The following is a 24,170-nucleotide window of genomic DNA, read 5'->3' as shown; positions in this document are numbered from 1 at the left end:
GTTGTTTAAACCTCTTAAAATCTTTAAGACTCCCAGTTAAACAAGTTAGCCTCTACTTCCTAAGTACACATAAGTAATCATAAAGGGATTTTAAAAGAAATAAACCCAGAAGCACAACGACAACAGAAAGAGAGGTAATGGCAGAGAGAGGAGGGGGGGAGGTAGAAATAGAGCATAAATACAGAATGTGAGAAAGTAGAATAATGGGAGATAACTGGCTTAGAGCAGAGAAAGCTGAAAGTTCAATGGCAAGAAGGGGTAAGAAGCGGTAACAGCCAAGAAACAAGCAAATTAACTAGCAGAAATCAGAAAAAAGTAGGAATAGAATACATCTTGTATTTCTGAGGGTAGTGGCAAAGGTGAAGCTAAGAAGGATGGTTGACTGAACATCTAAGAAGCACAGAGGTCCTTAGATCCAATCCCCCATCCCGAGCAACTAGATGATTACAGCTACTCCACCCAGGCAAGAGACTTGTTGTACAGTTTCCTAAGAAGTTGAATCAAATTATAAAAGATCCCAGAATGAGGTAGCTGCTAAGAGTGTCATTAAAAAAGGAATAAATGTCCAGTGAATGTCTATGTACTGAAAAGTAATCTCCTGCTCTATCACACACTCCAGCCACCCTGCCCTACTTAGTTCTAAGAATGAGGGCCCCCTACAAGGAAGGACTTGAGATTATTCCTCTGTGAGCAGACTGGACAACAAGATAAAATACTTACAGTTAATAGTAGTTTGGTATACAAACTACAGAGGTAGATGTAGATAGATACATAGCTACAGACATAGAGTTTGGTGAATATATACCAAATAAAATGATTAAAAATGAAAAAGTGAACAGTGAAGTTTATCAATCAACAAGTTCTACCCACTAATAACAGGTATACAAGAGGATTTTAAATGCCTTCTTTGCAAATATGAATAGACAATCATGACATAGATCAAGGAAACAAGAAAGGAGGAAAACTGCAGAGAACAGAAGAAAAGTTTAGAAAACTATAATCAAAAAAAGCATACACACAAACATGAAACAAGTACAGGATATTATACAAAATGATTGTGAAAATTAACAATAAGAACAGAAATAATACATGAAGAAAAGGAAAGATAGAATCTCACAAAGTAGAACGAGAATAAGAAAAAGATGGAAATTAGAGAGGAATAAGAAAATTAGCAGACCTACCAAGTTGGTCTAATATCCACATTACAGAAGCTCCAGAAATGTAAAACAGAAAACAAAGAGAATCATCAAAGAAAATGTTTCAGAAAATACACTAGAACATGAGTCACCAGACAGAAAGGATCCACTAAGTATTTCATATAATGAATAAAAAAAATGATCCAACCTGAAGTACATCAATGTAAAATTTCAGAACACTAGGGATAAAAAGAAATCTCTAAAAACATTAATAAAACGAAACTAATAGAAAGCAGGCCAAAGCCAAGATATTAGGTAGCAGGATAGCATCATACTTCTCAACAGCACCTGAGTGCTAAAACAAAATGGAAAAATGCCTTTAAAATCTGGGGGAGGGAGGAGTATTTCTAGCCTATATTTCTATACTTATTCAGAATTCAATCAAATGTGAAATTAGAAATTAGAAATAGAGATATTTTTAGACTATATATCTCAAAAATATACTTCCAATTATGTAATCTTTCTCTGGAAGTTATAAGGGAATGTGCCTGCCCAAAAGGAGAGAAAAAGCTAAGAAAGGGGAAGACCTGAGATCAGAGGGAAGGAAATGCAAAACAAGAGAGAAGCAGAGGGACTTTGGGGATGACAGCAAAGGGAAATTAAGTATGACAGATGTACAGCAGAATTACAGAACTAATCCAGATCAGAACACGAGGATAGACAGCTGTAACATAGCTGTATGAGGGATATCTATAAAAAAACAAAAACAAAAACATGACAGAATACCTAATTTTTATGACATTGTTGAGAAGAAGTTTGCATTTCTGATGGAGAGTTTAGAATGAATGAAAATGAAAAGACAGAACAGAGAAAATGTGTCCATTACTGAATCCAGGAAAAACAGAGCATTATTACAGAAATGTAATCAACAATGACTAGCATATTCATGGTCATAATTTTATTATTAAAAATTGATTTCACTGAAAAGTGACATAACCAGTTGAAAAAATGGAGGAAAAGACATTTTAAAAATTATTCCTATCTTTTATAATAGGAAATCTGAAGACATTACACAAAAAAGAAGTGTGAAGAAATTAAGGTATTCAGAAAGAGAGATAAATCTGAGAAAAAAGCAGCTGAAAGTGTTGAAAGCAACTGTCCCAAGGAATAAAAATAAGAACAGGAAGATGAAGAGAAGGGACATTTTGTTACAAACCCTGTGAAACTACTGACCTTTACTCTAGACATATAAAATAATTTTGTTTAAAATAATTTAGATTTAAAAGATCAAACCTAATTTAATTGACTATCCCCAAAAGTACTAAAACATGTATTTAATAAAACATGAGAAAAATTCATCCACATATGAATACAATGGGAGAAAAATAAACTGCATTTCCCAAAGGAAAAATATTTACCTCTATTAGAATGGGAAATTCAATTTATTTACTGTCCCTCTGACATAAAAGTCTTCAATCACTAACTTTTCATATTAATATAGTCCAGATATAGTCTTAAAACCTGACTAATATAAAAGCTAAACAAATGAGATTTGAAATGGGTTCGTCAAGAAAAGATACAATTACCTCATGTGTCCTGGAGTATGTTCCAGTCTACTTCGTCTATGTAAACACGTCAACATACATATAGGTCTACATACGTATAAACGCATATACATGTATACAAAAATTATTTAAAATTTGAATTAGGATCCAGAAAGATAATTTTGCTATGATTGCCATAGAATTGATTTTATTTTTCTGAAAATGTTTCGCTCAACATAAGAATTTCAAGAATTTCAATCTTCAAGAATTACAGATCTGCAAGTTGTAGAAAGACCATTTTTATGAATATTACTCTGAAAAAAAACCAGAGCTAAATATTTAATGACTTGGTAGATTTTTAAAAAGTACATATTCTAAATTTGAAGGTTTTAGTTCCAGAGGTTGCACATCATTTGTTTTCCAATTAAGAATATGGACTTTTTTGATGACAAACCCAGTAAGTTTTAAGAAAGAATATATTACAGAAAAATTAGGGATATCATGAGTACATTTATATTTATATAAACCACAAAATAGTTATATTTACAAATAGATTAAGAATAGGTTTTATAACAGAAACAAAAATTGCATTCCTTTCTTGTATGAGAAAATTCTTTTCATGTCTTGTAAATAATTACTTCCTGTTGTCAGAGTTCTAACTAAAGCTTTTCAGAGTAGTATAATTGAAAACACATATAATATCAAATTGAGAAATATCTGTGTTTTCATTGTCAATGCTTTATAAATAATAAGAATAAGGGTAATAAGCAGGAAAATACTGAGTATTTGCCTACTAAGGCAATATACACATTTAGTTGCCTTTAAATATATTTTGTGTAGATCTCTTAGTACTAAACAGTATTTTATAGGAGAGTTTCCAAACCCACTCTAGCATTATTTAAAAAGTATCTTTTATAGGATGACAGGCACATAACCTTGCCCTAAACCACAGCCTACCCCTACCCCCTAACCCTAACCCTTTGGAAAAGTTTCCGAACTGCAGGATACACGCCCTCGCCCTCACCCTAACCCTAACCCTAGATCTGAGAACATGGATTCCTGACTGCATGGTAAGAAAAGATGAAAAGCAGACCAGTGATTCTGGAGAAGACCCAAAACATTAAAGAACTGGTAATGTTTCTGAAAATAGATGTGAATGTAGGGATATAAACAGACGAACAACTGAATATATATATAAAGAGTATTTGGAGCCCCAAACCCCCTTTTTGCCTCAGCGCCATAGATGGCTGCCATATCTATTTCCATACCACCAGAAGTTCAGGATTTTACTCTCTGGAGAGGTCTCTGAACTGCAAGACACCATGCACATAAGCTAGCCATAAGTCTAGCCATAACTTTAACCCTAACCCTACTACTGACACCTAACTCTTAACACTAACCCTCTCCCTAACCTTCACCCTCTGGAAAGGTCTCTGAATTGCAGGTTACCAGGCACATACCCTCCCCCTAACCCTAACCCTAACCTAACCCTAATGCTAACCCTAGATGTGAGAACAAACAACAGTAAGAAAAGCTGAGAAGCAGCCTAGATCTTCTCGAGATGATCCCAAACATTTAAGAATTGGTAATATTTCTGAAAATGGGTGTGAAGGTAGAGATAAAAAAAAACCAAAAGGATGACTGAATATTTATTTGAAGAGTATTTAGAGTCCTAAATCCCTTCCTTGCCTCAGCTCTGTGGATTGCTGCCATATCTATTTTCATCCCAGCAGAAATCTGGAGTTTTATTCTCTGGAGAGGTCTCTGCACTGCACGTTACCAGGCACATACCCTAGCTCTAATCCTAACCCTAGCCCTAACACTAACCCTAAACCTAACCCTCTGGAGAGGTCATGAAACTGCAGCTAACTAGGCACATACTCTCACACTGGCAATAACCCTAACCTGACCACCTACCTAGGTATGTGGGGGGGGGGGGAGGGACGGGGGAAGATTGAGTATATATGCGCCATGGAATATTAGCCATAAAAAAGAATGAAATCCTGCCATCTGCAATGACAGAGCTGGCAAGGAATTCTTGGATCCTTCTAGGTCTGACTTGGATTACTGACTTATTACTGAGTAGACACCACACATTTTCAGGAAGTGGACTCTGATAATCACTGACTTTATATCCTCAGAAATCTCATTCTGAGAATTTGTACCCATTGACCTAGCATCTTGAAAGCAGTCTACAGACTACAGGAAGAGACTCAGAAGTCAACAGTTAAATCATTTCTTAAATTCACACCACTATTTTAACAATTCAAACTGTTCATTCATTTGAAATGTATCCCTGGGAATCAACCATACCCCCACGCCACTGCACTACCTGCTGAGGACGCTAACTTCAAAAGAACACACATATGGTCCCTGCCATTACATTTTTACCATTCTTGTGGGAGAAGCTTACATTCCTGCGGGAGATATGTACAGATATAAAGGGAGAGAACACAGAACAGGACAAAAGAATCCTGGAGCAAGCAAGCATGAGACCTAACCAAGAAGTCTGAACCACAAATGTTGTGGAAAGAGTGCTTGACACTGAGAGAACAGCATGTGCAAAAGCCCAGCATGAAATAGAATAAGATACATTCTGGAAACCAGAAGATTATGGATGAATGAGGAATGTAAGGATGGGGGAGGGGTGACAAATGATATAGCTGGAGATGTCGGTGGGTGCCACACCATGAAAGATAAAGGTTTTTTAGTCTTATCCTAACGGCAATGGGGAAATCAGGTCTTTTAAATTTTATTTATTTATTTTTTTAAAGATTTTATTTATTTATGTGACAGAGAGATAGCCAGCAAGAGAAGGAACACAGCAGGGGAGTGGGAGAGGAAGAAGCAGGCTCCCAGCGGAGGAGCCTGATGTGAGACTCGATCCCGGAACGCCGGGATCACGCCCTGAGCTGAAGGCAGACGCTTAACGACTGCGCTACCCAGGCGCCCCTAAATTTTATTTTCAACAAAGTGCTATTTGTACACAATTACATCTTTGACTCATGGATAAGCTTGTGCTGAAAAGCAATGTTCAAGCGTATCCACACCTTCCTCCCCAGTACTCTTCCCAAGAAGCAATCTCTTCTACCCAGTTCTTTTGGGCCATTACCATTTGATGGTCCCCAATTTCAAATAAAAGGCTGATTTCTTGATGACTCATGCTATTTATTCTTCCTTTCCACAATTTTTGACAACCCTATTATTTTTATAAATTTAAGTATAGAACCAGTATCTCCTTGTCCTGCTCTGTAAGATGAATCTATGCATGCTTCCACATCTACCTCCACCTTCACGTTTCTTTTTACATCTCTCCCTTTTGGCCACCTAACATTTTTTAAAATTTATTATTGCAAATAAATATTATTTAATTATTATTGTGAACATATACGTTCTGTTTTGAAAATCAGCATAAAATTCACACAGACTGAAATGCACAGACACTAAGTGAACAACTACATACATGTTAGCAAATGTGCATAGCACTGTTACCAACACCCCAGTCAAGATATAAAACCTTTCCATTTTCCTGGAAAGTTCTCCCACTTCCCCTTAATCTGTAGTAAATTCTCAATCCCCACAGACAAACCCCTTTTCTGATTTGCTATCACCTAGATCAAATCTATTTCAGAAAATTCATAAAAGTGGAATCATACAATATGTACTCTTCTTTCACTTAACATAAAGTCATTAGAGACATTCATGTTTATGTGTGTATCAGAACTTCATTTTTCTACATTGCTAAGCAGTATTCTATTGTATAAATAAATCATGATTTTTTTGTCCATTCTATTGTTTTTTTCCTGTTTTCAACTGCTACATTTAAGCTACTATAAGCATGTCCAACTATTTTTGTAAATAAACCTTTCCACTTGTTCTGAATAAATATCTTGAATTAGTTACAGGCTAGGTGTATGATAAATGAGACCAAATGATAATACATTCCCACAGCTTTAAATCCCCATTTATTATGAGTAAGAATGAAATAAAATTATTAACTTTAAGGATTTATACATCAATGCTTTGTGAATCCGAAACTGTTGAATCTCACTTGAAGATTAAATCTGAACACTTATGTCTAATATTGCAATTTAAGAGCCATCAAGAAAATTACTACTTTGATATCACCAAAGGAAAAACATCTTAGTACAAAGAAATTTTAAAAACCAACTGTATAATAGCATCAATAGTTCTTCAAAATCTAGAGAATCCAATTCACACTGCATTTTAATGAAAAAAAAAGGAGCTTTGAAGGTGTGGAGAAAAATGCACAACGGAAGTAGCCTACAAAGTAAAAAATAACCCACTTTGCTTCCTAAAAATCTAAGCCCATTGGACAATCTCTTACATACCTCTCCTGAGGCATTCAAGTAGCTTAGGAAAGAGTCCTCTAGTTTTTGCTCTAGAACACAAACTGTAGCTTTGTGTTAGAAAAAGCAAATAAAAACCTCTCTATCCCAGTTACAGGTGGGAACAAAACAGAAGGAAGGTCCAACCGACACTGTTATACAATACTAATACAACAAAAATAAAAACCAGAGAATGAATCTTAGACACAGACACTGCTAAGAATAGATATTGGGCCTAGAGAAAACCAAGGGGTACACTGGCTGATGAAAAAAACGTGAGTCAGTTACAGCACAAAATAATGGATGAGTGGCTGGGGGATGTTTGAAGGCAAAAATGGATTTTGGAAATTATTACCCACACAGCTAAACAAATAATTAAATATTATTTTAATATAATATGTCTCAAGTTAATATAAATAAATCAAAGATAATTTTTATTATAGTGCAAAAATAACTATTAGCAAATTCATGAAAAATTATTTAAATCTCCTAAACTAATTTAAATTTATTTAATTGGAGCATTTTCCTTAGCCAGGGCTGTTAACACTTAAAAATATATTTGCTAAATCTGACTCTTTAAAGTAACATTGAAAGCATGTACTTTCACACATGATGAATCTAAAGCTGGAAATATATATCAACTCTTTTGGTTATCTTTTTATAAAATATATTCCAGAGATTATGGAAAATTTTTAAGATAACACAAATTTTAGTACGAACAAGGGAATAAACAGAAGAAAAATGATTAAAATACAATTAATTGATGAAGTGACTGCATGGGAAAGAAAGCAGTGTAATATCTTCAACTGTAATATTACTTTTCTCTATACACAGTTTTATCTTAGCCTAACTAGAAATTTCTTCTCATTTGGAAGGCAAAAGCACAAAATCTCTGAATCTAGTTTTATTCTTTTCTTTATAAAATTTTATATCACTTAAGGTAAAAATTATTGTACTTTTATCTCAGTCCAAAACAAACAAAAAATTTAAACTAGGCATGTGGGCTTCTATCTGTATATTAACTGGACTATTAGCTACTGTGAATTACCTTGTGATCATTGCAGATGACTGACCCTAATAAACAGTAAAACTAAAGTTCCCTTGAGTCAAAGATATAACCTGCCAAGAAAATTTCCCCCAGATAAACACCTGAGTTGTCCATACAGTAGCTACTAGCCACATGTGGCTACTAAGTACTTGGAAAGAGGCTAGTGCAACAGAGGAGCTGAATATTTTTCATTTAATTGAAATATGCTATAAATATAAAATACACACTGGATTTTGAAGACTTAGCATAAGAAGTGCTAAATATTTCATTGATATTTTCTTTTATTCTTTATAAATTGAAATGATATTTTCTTGGCACATTGGGCTAAATAAAATACATTATTAAAATAATTTAGGGGCGCCTGTGTGGCTCAATCAGTTAAGTGTCTAACTCTTGATTTAAGCTCAGGTCATGATCTCAGGGTTGTGAGATGAGATCGTGCTCTGAGCTGGATGGGGAGACTGCTTAAGATTTTCTTTCTCCCTCTCCCTCTGCATCTGTCCCCCTCACCTACATACAAGCTTGTGCACACTCTCTCTCCCAATTAATTAATTATTTCACCTGTTTCTATTTACTTTTGAAATGTTGCAACTAAAAATTTAAAATTATATTGTGGCCCACATTACATTTTTTTTACAGACAGCTCTGGTTTAGACTCTTTGAAAGAAAACAAAAACGGAGTGTCTGGTTCTGATAGGTTTTAAAAGCTATGGATTTGTTTGGCTTTATTCAAATTAAAATGCACAACTATCAAGCCCAACATTTTTGGGGACTAACAGGTTGGTTCTGATACTTTACTAATTAGGCATAATTCCAACCTTAGACTTTAGACATCAGGAAAAATCAAATTCAAAACAATTACCCAAGAAAATGTGTCTTCAAACAAAAACACATAGAATATAAAATGGAATGGAAAGAGTCCAGTTGTTTGCCTTTCAAAATAAATATAGGAAATATTTAGGAATGTAGATGATAAGGCAAGATTCTGGGCTAGAAACCAGTTCAATTATCATTTAGAGATTAGAAAGAGATTAAATTATGGCACAATAACAAACTAAATTAGAGAGGATTTGATTTAAACTCAAATTTGATCAGAACTGCAATCACTAGCAGAAAGACTTGATTGAATCCACTTTCTTGAAAAAGTCGTTACAAATAATATATACTGATGGAGCCAAACAATTGTATTTAATGAAAGATAAAGCATTTTTAAATAGAGATTTTTTTTACTACTTATAGATAAATAAGTAATAATTTGCACAGCTAAAAAGAGAAGCAAATAATGCAATTTTATCTTAGTACCTTACAAAGGTAAGTGAAATGCATACTAGTGTTAAGCCACTAACAGATATTAGAATTTTAGTTGGTGAACCCACATACTCAAGGACGTTTACCTGACAGGTACTGGAAGGGAAATCACACCAATTTTAAAACATTTTGTTAAAATTTTAATTAAAACAAGTTTATGTATTATAAATATTTTATCGCAAAATATGTAAATTGTTTCATTCGGTAGATATTTGTGTTTTTGAGCATGTGAAACTTAAATCCTAAAAATGCCAACAGTGACTGTGCATCCTGCTTTTTAATCTATTTGGTAGGTTTACTTGAATGACTAAATGAAGTAATATACACAAATTTCCACGTTTATGGCAGAGTAAGTATCCAATAAAGTGTATTTTTCCCAATAAATGTGAAATGTATACACTAAAAACAAAGACAAATTCAGCCAAATAAATACAGAAAATTTAAAAACTTATTCAGGGCTTTCCTTTTCATTTGTGTAATTTAAAAAAGACTGGTGTGCATTCTTTTTTTTCCCTTTCTTCCCTCAAAATATTCAATCTGTAGCTTTTTTTTTCCCCTCATGAGTTTACTGCCATACTTAGGTCACAGTTACTAAATGATTCTCAATGTTTTTTTAAGGTATAGGCTCATCCTCTACTATGAAATGTATTAAGCTTAGTATTATGGAAAGGCAAATTGCTGAATTCAAATATAGTAGGAAGTTCTTCCGACCAAAAAATGATTCCAGAATTGGGGATAAAGAAGACTGACAATACAATTGACAAAAGTTGCAGGTAGCCATGAACTCTTTATAAGGTTATGATGCCAATACTTCCATATGACCTGCATCTTGCCATATATAAGTAGGTCCTTGTTTAGTTATTTCTTATCCCTATTATCAGTAATTTAACAAAATTTATTTTATCTATTTTGCTTTTAATTCTTTCATGTGCTAGAGACTTTTGTTCTCTCTTAGAAGGAAAATATGGCCAAAATTACATTCTTATTTTTGATTCCTAAGAGGAAGTATTTTTACTTGAAACATAAACAAGTTATGTTAAATAACTGAGGCATTTACTGAGTCCTTAAAATAAGGGTCAACATTTTTATATATTCTCATATAACTCTTAGAATATCTCTACAAGTCTTTAAGCATTTCTGAGGAAGTCACTAAACCTCGAATTCAAAACTTGACTGGGCTTCCATTCATTATAAATATCAAAACCTGACCACATTTTTATTTTCCTATTGATTGAGCCCTGAAATCAACCCACTGAAATATTAAAAATAAATCAATTCAATAAATACTATTTTTTAAAATGTTTTAAAAGATTTATTTATTTATTTTACAGAGAGAGAGAGACCACGAGCAGGAGGCACAGAGGGAGAAGGAGAGAGAATCTCAAGCCAACTCCACTCTGAATGTGGACCCCGAAATGGGGCTTGATCGCATGACCATGAGACCACGACCTGAGCTGAAACTGAGTCGGATGCTAAACCCACTGCCACCCAGGCGCCCCTACGATAAATGTTTAAAGAGCATATTCTACATGTATAACAAGAAGACACCTCCAATCTTAAATTAGATGACTCAACTTTCTAAGTAGTGAAATCAATACAGAAGTGTACCTGAAACATATAGTGACTTCAAAATTTATAAACAGTAATAAGCAACCCTTCCTCACACCGTTTGACTCCAGGTAACATTCACTATTCCTACTTCGGAGCAATTTTACAGTTACACTGAAACAAGCACTATACTGAAAGTCAAGAATCCCAGCTTTGAGATGCCTGAGTGGCTCAATTGGTTAAGTGTCTGCTTTTGGCTCAGGTCATGATCGCATGGATTGAGTCCCACATTTGGCTCCCTGCTCAGCCTGCTTCTGACTCTACCTGCTGCTCCCCCTGCTTGTGCACTCTCTTTCTCTGACAAATAAATAAATAAAATCTTAAAAAAAAAAAAAAAAGAATCCCAGCTTTATATCCCAGCTTTTATATGACTTGGGTTTTATCACTTCATATTTCTGGACCTAAAATTGTCACCTTTTACAACATAAGGGTTTGAGCCATTTCGAAATATTCCACTTCTAAACCCAAATTATCCATTCACTAACCCAGATATAAAGAAGAAAAAGAAGGGCAAGGAAAAAGAATGTAATTGTCCCAACAGAAATTATCCAAGAGGGTTTCTGAAGGGATAGCCTGGAAGGCAGCTGTATGAAGAAATTCTTTTTCCCTAGTGGAACACAAAGAGTTGATACACAGTGTTCCCAACCTTGAGTCAGTTGAACCTCTTCAAAAAGGTAATGCAGAAGAAGTTCTTTTTCAGTATCTGTACCACGGGCTTTCATGAAAGAGTAACTGAAGCAATGAAGGTTTTCACTGCAGGTTACATTTTGATCTGTCTCTGAAATGTCTGTATAGCACAGTCCTTATGCCACAAATGAGTTGTTGCATGCCTTGGGTAGAGTATTTGTAGAACATCATAAAAACAATGATTCACAGTGCATTTTATGCTGCAAATGACTCATTAATTCATTCTTCTAAACACATTAACAGAAGGATCTATGTCTAACGGGGAAAACTGTATATGTTTAAGAGAAATATGGAAATACACATATGAAATTCATTTAGCAGAAAAGAAATCTTTCAGGTTAGTCACTGGAACCAGCCTACTCTACTCAAATGGAATAAAGCCATAAAACAAAGAGACTTAAATATAAATCTTAGACATGGAAAAGGGAAAAGATCAGGGGCCCAAATTAAAGGTAATGGGGGAGAGGAAATCATCGGATCAGTCTGGGACACTGTTCAATTGAAAGGGTGAATTTAAAGAAGAGATCAGCTCTATTGTCTGGGGTCAGGAGAATACCTGAAGGCTCAGGAAGGCCGATCTTTCTGCATAGGTCTGATGAATTCTATCAACTAACTCTGTAATTTCTTTTAATCTATACATCTAGTCTTATCTCTAAATATGCTTTCCCCAAATTCTATACCCCAAGGCCTTGACCTCACTTCTTCCTTGACTTTTAATAAAATTCTATTCATCCTTCTCAAGACAGGAACTATTCTATTCCTCAAGAATCTGCCATTCTTTTCATGAATCAAAGGACTCTGTAAGCTCTCCTCCAACATGTCTGTCTCTTTCACAATACTGTGATCGAGTTTCATTGCTTCATTCATTCACTATAGTGCTTAATCAATACTTTTTTTTTAAATGAAATAAACTGTTTCCTCCAGGCCTTAAATCACTAAGAAGTGTTTCTGAATCAGATCAGAGTGTCGTCAAGCACACGGTAGCGTGCCTGGCATAGAGGAGATTCTCAACAGATAACTGACTGAAAACTATAGGGAGTGAACTTTATAATATAGAAACAGTGACCCAGTGTCATTAATAGAATGAATGGAAACGTGAGAGATATGGAGATGGGGGAGAACACGAGAATAAATGAGGTTAAAGCCACAAGCAATAGCCTATTCTTATCTATCACTATCTTCTCAGCCACCTGGAAAAAACACCTAGGAATAGATGGGCCAGTTCTTTTGGGTACAATTACATTCTGAAAACTATAATGCATTCACTGAACACCAATACTCTCCCCACAAAAGACAGCATTAGTATTGTATATCACTGTAAGGGGCCACTATGCTATAGTAGCTTGCATTATTGCTCAAAAATATTGCTGCAGGGACCCCTGGGTGGCTCAGTTGGTTAAGTGACTGCCTTTGCTCAGGTCATGATCCCTGCTCAGCGGGGAGTCTGCTTCTCCCTCTCCCTCTGCCTGCTGCTCCCCCTGCTTGTGCTCCCAGCCTCCTCTATCTCTGTCAAATAAATAAATAAAATCTTTAAAAAATATATTGCTACAAATATACTCATTCCATGCTGACATCAGGCTTGAGCATGACTTGCTTTGACCAATGTCATGTGGGAAAAACTGACACATGGGCAGAAGTTCTTGGATCAATTATAAAGTCTGTGATGTTCATTTTTTTCTCTCTGTGTTGAGCTACGCAATATTCCAGATTTAGGCTACACCGTCAGCCTGGGTCCAGAGTAAAATGATGTGAAGAAGAGCTATAGCTGACTTGCAACAGACATGCAGAATGAGTGAGAAATAAACTCTGGTGGTTTAAAGCACTAAGATTTAGAAGTTGATAAATCTAGTTTATCTCAACTCATTACGTGTATGTATATATCTGAGATTACATAAGCAGTGTATTATGTATAAACACAAACATACATACACACACACATATATGTATAAACATGTCTTTCTTGTGTTTTGTTTTTGAGGGGTTTCAGGTCACCAGAGGGGAAGGAAAGGAGTGTCAGTGTGGACAGACTGGTAAGGTTCTTACTTGTCTGCCAATGAACAAAACTGCTTGTGTTCGTTTTCTCATTCAGAAGGGCCTCCTTTATACAAAACAACAAACATAAATACCATTTGCTACCCCAGATTAAATCAGCTATGTGCATATTTCATCTTTGTATAGTTCTGGTTCTGACTAGCCACCTTTGCATCATTTTCTACTCTATTCTACTCCATTCTATTCATCTACAGAAAAAACTCCATAAAACATAGATATTATAGAGACAGAGACTATATTCATCATGACTGATTTCAATTATAAGGACTTATTTTCCTCTAATCCCTATTTGATATGCATCAATGAGCAGCAGCAAATCAGACAGGCTGAAGAGCAAATAAGAAAAATATTTTGTTACCTATCTACCAAAAAATTTTTTGCAATATTTTTTGTAAGATTTATACTTGATCCATTGCTGGATCACTACCTCCCACAGTGATAAATTTTATGTATCTGCCAGCACCAAAGCTTGCCATCAAAAATCTGTTCTTCATGTTAAGCATCTGCTCTGTATTCATTAAGTGCCTTCACCAGTTTTTGTTTATTTCCTTCATCTTGTAGATTTTTCCCTACTCCTTTCCTAAGGGGTTCTTAGGTAAAGATATTCTTACCATAATAAAACACTCTTGAAGGATATTTACACTGAATCATTAAGATTAGTAAAAATAAGAACTTAAGATCGGTAGGGGAAGAAAGGGATAAAGAAAGGGGGGGGTAATCAGAAGGGGGAATGAACCATGAGAGACTATGGACTCTGGGAAACAAACTGAGGGCTTCAGAGGGGAGGGGGGGTGGGGGAATGGGATAGACTGGTGATGGGTAGTAAGGAGGGCACGTATTGCATGGTGCACTGGGTGTTATACGCAACTAATGAATCATCGAACTTTGCATCAGAGACCAGGGATGTACTGCATGGTGACTAACATAATATAATAAAAAAACATTAAAAAAGAATAAACTTACATGCAAACAGCACAGTGAGCAGTACACACTAGATATTTAAGAAGTGGTAGTTTGCCTCCCCTTAAAAATTATCTAATCAAAGACAAAATAATGCATTTAATCCAAGACAAAATAAAATAGAATCTTACAGTCTATTTATCTAATATATTCCCAATCATGGGGCTCAAGTCACTTTATGTTGACAGTGCAAGAATGAGTAATGGTAGTCATCAGCCACACAGACACTGATAATACAGTGGGATCAACCTTGTAAGGTTAGCATGAGCATTAAATGAGATCATGCACATGAAGGAAGCAGCAGTTTCAGGCATAAATGCCTCTAAATATTAGTGGAGTTGACACTGAGTAGAGCCATCACCACAACGTTAGGGTGTGCTTGGACTTCTCTGCAAAGTGAAGAGTAATTTTTTCAGAGCAAACCAGTGATGGCATAGCATCTACTACAAGTTTAGGTCAAACTAAATAATGGAAATCATAAGCCAAAACTTAGAAACACTTGTACCAGCATGGGCCAGGAATTAGGTGCCAAAATCAGATTATTCTTGTCCCAGCATTATCTGCATTAAATCTGCCTTGGCTTTTGACCCAGTCTCAGGGACCACAAAGACAAACATTCACTGCTTGTCCAAGGAGAGAATGATAACCATAGATTATATTTATTCCACAGTATGTATACTGGTCTCACCACTACTCATCAATACAACCCAGGTCCATCACTAGAGTTTACTCAATCACAGAAAAGCTAATGGGAGAACAAGAGCTCTATATGACGCTCATTTAATAAGTGCTTTCCTCTTTGATGGCAGGAACTGAAGAGCGTATTGGTCAAGTTACTTCTCCTTGTCTTGGTTACTCATCTGTAAAATGGACATAATAATGGTACCTTCCTTCCAGAGTTGTTATAAGGAATAAATGAGAAAACATCTGCAAACCACCGAGGGCAGGGGCTCACCTATTTTTAGTCCTCGATAAATATCACTGATATCATGATTATTATTATCATCATCAACATCATCATTATGTAAAAGAGCTTGGCGCAATCACTAAAGCCTTTTTATATACCTGTTTTTAAGAATAGCAATAGGAAGGGGGCGCCTGGGTGGCTCAGTCGTTAAGCGTCTGCCTTCGGCTCAGGGCGTGATCCCGGCAATCTGGGATCGAGCCCCACATCAGGCTCCTCTGCTGGGAGCCTGCTTCTTCCTCTCCCACTCCCCCTGCTTGTGTTCCCTCTCTCACTGGCTGTCTCTCTGTCAAATAAATAAAATCTTTAAAAAAAAAAAAAGAATAGCAATAGGAAGGATACCCTTAGGTATGAGCACAGTCATAGCCAAGTGAGAGTTGATTAAAACCTCTGATTGTCTCAAGGCAAAACAAAGCAATGAAAGGGGTTGGTACAATGCAAATTAATGATGAACCCATAAGTCCCTAGAAGAACTGCAGACTGGATCAACCAGCAGGAGACTGTGAACAACAGCAGCTTTGAAAATTGCTGCATGGCTGTGATCTTCCCTGATGAGTGATACACTTAAGGGAACAACAATTGTGAGAACTGATGGAAACAGTCACCTCAGGGAGCAATCACTGGGAGCAGCAGACAGGGTCAAGCTGGAGGATTGCAGGTTCTGAGATTTCCACCAAGAAGGCATGACTGACTCTCCAGGGAAAAGGTTTCAGTTCTGTTATCCTATAACATCTGCAGGTATAGGCGGCAAAGAGACTGGCGATATTTCATTTTCTTGTCCTTAAAGACAAAACCCATCTCTGATTTGTCATTCTATTCCCCAACAGCTCCTAGTACTTTAATGATACCTGGTACTTTCTCACACAGATGTTCAAAAAAAAAACTGTTGATTGAAAAAGAGTTCAGCTCCAAATATTCTAATTGGTTAAGAAATCTGGAATCACTGGATTTAGGTAACTAGTCTGCTTATAAACTCTAATCAGATCCTAAGATTTTCAAGGAGTTTTTGCCAAATACCACAACTGAACTCCAGCAGATGCTAAAGAAGAAGGGAAGAGAAACTGCTAGATCCCACCAACTCCCATCTTATGGTAACATTATTTGTGGTATATTGAGTCATTCCCTCTATAGTGAGGTTATTATAATATATATATGCACCTGTGTCTTTTATTTCTGAAATATCACTCATGTCAGTTGCTCTCTTTTAAAAGATATGACTGAGAAGTCCAATGTGTAATATTCATTTAAATATTTAAAACTTCTCTTTAATATTTGAGGATACAACTGAGATCATTTACCTCAGATTTTGGCTAACCTAAAGAAATCTTTGCTATACTAGTCACCCCAAACTTGACTGCTAACCATTATGCCCAGCAGTATATAGTTATACTTTTGTTCTTCGAAATCAATGGTCACACTACTCAGCTTTTATAAAGTTTAACTGGATATCTATAATGTTCCAGACATTCTACTGGGTACTGGAGTTTTAACACACAGTCTTCCTTCTACTTGCTTGCAGTTTGTGGGGAGGCAGGGAAAAGTCAGCTGTTCTTGATTTAAATGATAAATGTAAAACACAGAGTGTTAAAAATACACGTAAGAGAAACACTTAGATCAGAATGGTTAGAGGATGTAGAAGGCTTTCTAAATGATGGTGCATAAGCTACGTTTTAAAGAACAAGTAAAGTTTAGCTTGAGTTGCCCTGTGACCCTCCTTCATAAACATGAGTTAATTTGTTACTTTTTTAAAAAAATGGTTTCCTAAGTTCTTTCTTTTATATGTACCTACTAATCAAAAAATGCCCTAAAAAACAAAAAACAAAACAAAATCAACAAAGCGTTTGAAAATCTAGAAATCATAACTTTAAGGTATTGTTCCACAGATGTTTTATAATTTATCAGTGTGTGGTTCCATTAATTTGGCAACCATAGCATATCTCTAAAACTACAAAGTCAGCAATTATTCAAGAATATGCCATACCTGGATAAGCCAGAGAACTTGGTAAAATTATGGCTTTCACGGATGACTTCATCTAAAGCAATGCTCCTGGGGCACCTGGGTGGCTCGGTTGGTTAAGCGTCTGCCTTCAGCTCAGGTCATGATCTCAGGGTCCTGGAATTGAGCCTCCGTCTTGGGCTCCCTGCTCAGCAGGGAGTCTGCTTCTCCCTCTCCCTTTGCCCCTCCCCCCACCCACTCATACTCTCTCGCACACTCTCTCTCAAATAAATACATAAAATTTAACAAATAAAACAAAGCAATGCTCCTCAAAGTGAGGGCCACAGGTGAGTGTGCTCTGGAAACTCTGGTCTGCAGCCAAATGAGGAACTTGTACTAGAATGTAAATCCGTGTACTGCATCCTTCGTTGAGAAAATCATGCTATAAAAAGAAAGTCGGTCAATTTACATTTTGGCACAAGCTCCTTATGCTGTCACAGATCAGTGGCAAAGGCTACAGACCAGTACTTTGAGTAGCACTGATCTAAATGAAAATCACCCAAGTACTACTGTTCTCTTTCCCTCACACCCAATGTCTAATCTCATCAGTAAGGGCTATGTGCACGACCATTTTCTGTGGGCTATCTTCTTCCACATTTTGTGCATATCCCAAACGCAGCCTCTCTGATCACCTCCACCACTACAGTCATAATGCCAACAATTCTTACTTCTCCCATCGGTTCCTGCAACTACTCACTACCTGTTCTCCACTCTGCTTCTGTCCCTCACCTGTGATAGTGTCACCTCCTTGGCAGCCAGGAGGAAACTTCCAAAATTATCAATTGGATCAGGTCACTCATGGGTTTAACAAATGATTTAAACATTCCCTAAGGACGGCTTTCTTGGCCATCCTGCTACCTACCTGGCTGCTGCTTCTCAGGCCCACGCCTTGCATCTCTTCTCATTCTCTAAATATTACTCTATCCTCAAGCCAACCCTCAACTCCCTTCTCCTCTTTATCTGCACACTAATATTTTCCCTCAACCTCCAGGCTTATCAAGCTTTGTCACATTATTCACATTATTGGAATATCTTTTCTTCAAAGCCTTTATGTATGTGCTTAACTTGCTGATTGTCTCCACACTAGAATGTAAAGTCTGTGAAAGCACGGATTTCTTTAGATTTATTCATCACTTGTTTGTTTTGTTTTTCAATGTTTGGCAAACAGTAAGCACTCAGTTTATGTATTGAATGAAAAACATGAATGAATAAATGAGTTGGCTTCCGGTATGGAATGAGTAAGTCATGGGGATAAAAGGTACAGCATAGGGAAAATGGTAAAAAAAAAAAAAAAAAAAAAAAAAAAAAAAATATATATATATATATATATATAGTAAGTTAGGAATCCCTGAAATTAATATGGAATAAAAACTACAATCAGTTTAGTATACAGTTAGCTGAAATATATTATACAAAAATATATTTTTGGAGGTGGGGGGTGTTCCTTTATCAATTCCAATCAGAGATTCTTCTCTGTCAGGCTATATGGAAAGTTCTGGACCTTCCCTGCACTTTTGTCACCCAGATGTTGCTCCTCTGTGACTCACGCTGTTTTGCATTGGAACAGTCCATTCCTCGCATCAAGGTCTGTACTTTCTGTCAGCAACTGTATCAAGTGCAAGGCTCACAGATTCAGAATCACCACTTGGACTTCTACAGACCTAGCTCTCTCTTTTCTGATTTTCACAAAACTTAAGGAAGCTCCCACATCTTCCAATATACTTTGCCTGCCACTTCTGAATTCTCATTGCCCAGGAACCCCATCTGTTTGCATGTCCCACTGTCCCCTGGCTGCAGCTACAGGTCCCAGCAATCAAGCTTTGCATTCTGCGTGGGCATGGCCATAGCAACCAGACGTGCTTCATACCTCACTCCTTTGAGTAGAAAGATGAGCAGACTGAGATCCAAATGAACGGAAAACTCTACAGCACAAATGTGTGTTTTCCAGCCACTTACCTGTGCGAGGCTAGAAATGTCCTATCTAGCTGGAACAGCCCAGGAGGGCTCTGCTCTTTTAGTTTGATACGCTTATAGAAATAATAACTGGTAACAAGCCAAATACTTGGAAGCAAACCCCAAATTTAAACATGAATGCTCATCTTTGTTTACCAACAATCTCCTATGGATACAAAGGTGAGAACTGGTTTTTGTTTGTTTGTTGTTTTGGTCTCCAAGGCAATAGTTTATTAAGCCATCAGTTCATTAAACACAACACAGCAGAGTTTCATTATCCTCATGCTACCTCCCCTTGTGCAGCATTTTTCTTTTGAAAATGTGATGTTTTCCGCATTATACTACCTGGGAGGGAGAAACCTACTTTCCTATTATACGAGCACAAGGGATAATAAACACCTCAGTATAGTCTATGATACCCTGTACAAAATTGTTGTTTATTGTATTCCCCCCTCTAAATGGAAGTGAGCTAACCAAAACACTTCATAAAGTACTCGGAAACCATTCAGGCCATATCCTGGAAGACAATGTTTTCTAGTTACTGAATTATGATATGCAGAGCACCTCTTCTTATAGCTTAGTGACAGGTTCTATTTTTAGCTGAAGGGCTTATCTTGTAACCCTTCTTAGCAGAAATTATTATTTCCAGGAGACAAGTATTGATGTAAGATAAAGTGAGTCTAAATAATGCCTCTGATTCCCCTAGCTCTTCTTTTAGCCACGAACCATCCTAATTTATAGATGTTTTGTGTCTCTCTCTTCATAAAGAATTACGACAAAATTAGCCACTAGCAAAAACTCATACCAGAAATGTCATTACAGTTCCTCTGCTTTCCACTGTAGGTTCACAGGACACTTGACATACTCATTTCCATTACCACACTGTGTATCTTTTCTTCCCTGCCTTTAAAAGGAAATGTCTGTAAGAAACTGATACCTAGGATACCAAATGGAATGAAGCTGTGGCAGAATTTTGCATCCAAAACGACTGACTCATATTTCCTAGCTATTTAACGTCCACATGAGAACATAAATGTCTTTCATTGCTGAGTTACTAGAAATAGAGGATAATTTGTCTTTTATTATTTTTACTGCTTGTCCCTCTAATCTTGTTATTCATGTGAAAGACCATTACTGGGGTTGTAATATCTTATTTGTTGAACAATAAACCCTAGAATGCCTCATGCTAAAAACGAATGTATAACAAATAAACGTATCCATGGATTTCAGATGGCAAGGCTCTCTAAGCAGGAATGAGCCTGCTACCATTTACGTTTGTTTCTGTAATACACAGCAACAGCAAGTCTCCTGTACACGAGAAAAAGTAGGATGCTTCATACTTTCACAATGTAGCTTAAAAGATGCAGTGCTATTTAAAGGAAATGGCAACAGGAGTGAAAAGTTAGCACATTCTTTGGTTTCTCTTGCAAACTCTTTCTGGCTCAGGGAAACAGAGATGTTCAAATCCTTCACACGAATACCAGATGACATCTCCGGACCTCTCCCTTTCTGCTGCCACCTGAATGTCAGCACAGTGTAACAGCAGCATATGTTTTAATTCTTTGGGTTAAAAGTAACAAAAACCTAACTCAAAACAGCTTAAGCAGAAGTAGAAAATAATGGGTTCGTGCAACTGAAATACTCGGAAACAGCTCTTTTTTTTTTTTTTTAAAGATTTTATTTATTTGACAGAGAGAGAGCACAAACACGGGGAGCAGGAGAGGGAGGAGGAGGCTCCCTGCTGAGCAAGGAGCCCAATGTGGGACTCGATCCCAGGACCCTGGGACCATGACCCGAGCCAAAGGCAGGCACTTAACTGACTGAGCCCCCCAGGCGTCCCAAGAAACAGCTCTTTAGCATAGTGGCATCAATGGGCTGATATGTGCCTTTTCATCTTTTATTTCTATGTTCCTTGGAGTAGATTCATTTTCAGACAGACTTTCTCCATTTGGAAACAAAAATCCATCAGTAGCTGTAGATACAAATTCTAACAGCTTTGTAACCTCCATGAGAAAGAGAGCATCGTTCTGGTGTTCCACCAAGATCCCAGGGAGTACTCCATCTTGCTGGCTGACATCACATACCTATTCCTGAAAAAACCATTGCGGCTAAAGTTGGGGGTACCTTGGCTGACTGGGTCACATGCTCACCCCAAGGGGAAAAGGAGCAAAGGAGGCAGATCGGCCCCACATCAACCACAGAACTGAAAAGTTGATTCTACTGGTGAGGACAGTCCACAAAGGAATGTTGCTCAGACAAGAGACATATATTCATGGAAGTACACTCTCAAAAACAAATACCACCTGAAACAGAGAACAAAGCCCTTTGATGCTATGGTTAGGCTCTGAGGCTCTTATTGATATCATGTGTAAAGATGTCAAATACACAGAAAAAGAATTCTCTGCAACTTTTCTAATCACCTCTTCTGAATATCCTTGTCTCAAGGACCTTTCAAAGTCCTTTACAATGTAGAATCACTAAGTATCCTCTTATGTCTTCTGTGTATAGGTTAAAAAAAAACCTAGGTACTAATAATAAGCCACTTAAGTACAGACGGATGCTAACTGTTTCAGAACACACTGCCTTAGCTTCGCGCGAAACATGTCAGAAATTGCACAAACGTAGGCACACAGACCCTGGGTTGACACCTTGAAAGGGAAGAATGTTCCTCTTATTCATGTCCAATGCCTCAGAGTATCCAAAAACAAAGTCCAACTAGAATAATACAATGATCTGGTAGCTAATTCATTCTTATTGGTAACTAATACTATAATGAGGCAGAGAGGCTCAATTATTTTGAGGACAAAATTTGGCCATTTTGAAAAGTACACACATGAAATGAAGAGTGTATTTTATATTCTTACTGAAATGATATAGAGATTCCAAGAATTTTTAATTCAAAGTAGTGACTAAGAGGATCACATAGACATCCGCGTCCGATACTAGTACGGCCCATATTTGTTAATCAAATGGGAAGTTCAAAACTTTTCTATAAATTTAAATGTACCAGGGATTACCATCCCTGCAAAGGGCTTTCTTGAAAGCCAATTCAATTACAATTATAGTACCTTCAGCCTTTCATAATGAGGTCCAAATAAACAGGTCAACAATCACAACTAAAATAGCAAGCGGGTATCTAAATGATTTTAATAGCACCTTTTCTAAAAAGATTGAAAACAATACAATAGCTTTTACAATGGAAACTTTATGAAAAAGTCTTCAGAGGCACATGACAAAAGCCAGTGGTTTAGAATTCCTCAGTTCAGAACCTCAAAGAAACAAGTAATTTAATCCTGGAACTGAAGCTTGCTAGCAGAGTTGAAGGAATGTTTGTAATTATGTGTATGTATTGTGGTACAGGTGTCATGTCCACTGTGTTTAAATAGCAGACTTTTTTTTAATTTCTAGACATCCTGCTTTTGTTTAATGCTATCTGTTCTCTTGGAAAAGAAATACAGTTACTCTGTATCAATAAAGGATAGTTGATCATGTCACGCCCTGCTTCAAAAACAAAAATCCTCAGTCTGGCCAGGAAGACCCTGCAGATGCTGGCTTAGCTTTCCACCTCCACTTTGTCCCACCCTTACCCTTCTCCCAGCCACGGACTGTCTTAATTTCTCCATATGTGACAAGCTATTTCCTCTGCTAGGAACACCTCTCTACTCCTTCCCAGCTCCAGCTCTCTACAGTATTCCCAGCTCCAGCCCCATACAGCTCTCAACGTAGGGAGCCCCTCTTTTCTCAAGCTCAGGTCTGTCTATTGCTCAGCCTCCCTTCCATCCCACCTGCCTGGTCTACAGATCACCTTCATGTTCCATGAAATCTAAGCCTAATGTTTCCCTGTAAGTATATTTTTGTCAAAATATATTTAGATTTGGCAGATTTTACTATGATCTGCATTCTTGAGACACACAGGAAGGTCACAGTAAAAGTATTTTAGTGACTTCAGGAAATTCCTAGATAATTGTGAGGTTACCTAGGTCAATGATAGAAGTTAAACAAAAGCAGATTTTGCCCCAGAAGAGGCGAAACTTCCCGTCAGGGTTGGCAAAATGAAATAAGCTATCCTGAGATATTTAGAGTATCTACATAAAGAATCTACAGATTCTCAAAAATGTACCCTTTGCACTTACCAACTGGCATGAAACTTACTAGAACCAATGTTTCCTACAGAATGGCACAGCTGGCATTTAGCAGATCAAGCACAGTTCTGATAAATTAGAACTCACTCAACAGCTCCGGCTTTCTGGGCCAAGCTCTGAATGGAACTTACTACTGAGATTCCAAGAAAGCTTTTAGGTTCTTAACCTTTTTAAGCGTTATGAATGCTTCTGGAAGTCTGTTAAAGCCTATGACCTCTCTGAAGAATGAGATACACAGGACTATAAAGGAAACAAAATACAATGAAATACAATTGTCAAATTTTAAAAGCATGAATTTGTGACATGGTAAACATGTTTCTTTACTAACACTTTAAATACAAAGATCTAACAGCAGGCCCAATAATAACCACACTTTCAAAGTAGGGATGAGCATAAATGACTTTTAAAAAAATATCTGTAGGG

The 24,170-nt window shown here is 36.8% G+C and overlaps 1 protein-coding gene across 12 annotated transcripts in view; it reads right to left on the bottom strand.

Annotated features, from left to right (window-relative positions):
* Nucleotides 1-24,170, bottom strand: part of OXR1 (oxidation resistance 1) — a 680,801-nt gene that overhangs the window by 394,784 nt on the left and 261,847 nt on the right. The gene's annotated exons all lie outside the window — the stretch shown is intronic.

The sequence above is a fragment of the Ursus arctos genome, unplaced genomic scaffold, assembly GCF_023065955.2.
Source record: "Ursus arctos isolate Adak ecotype North America unplaced genomic scaffold, UrsArc2.0 scaffold_6, whole genome shotgun sequence".
Classification (NCBI taxonomy): Eukaryota; Metazoa; Chordata; class Mammalia; order Carnivora; family Ursidae; genus Ursus; species Ursus arctos.
This window is presented reverse-complemented; position numbering and strand designations above follow the sequence as displayed.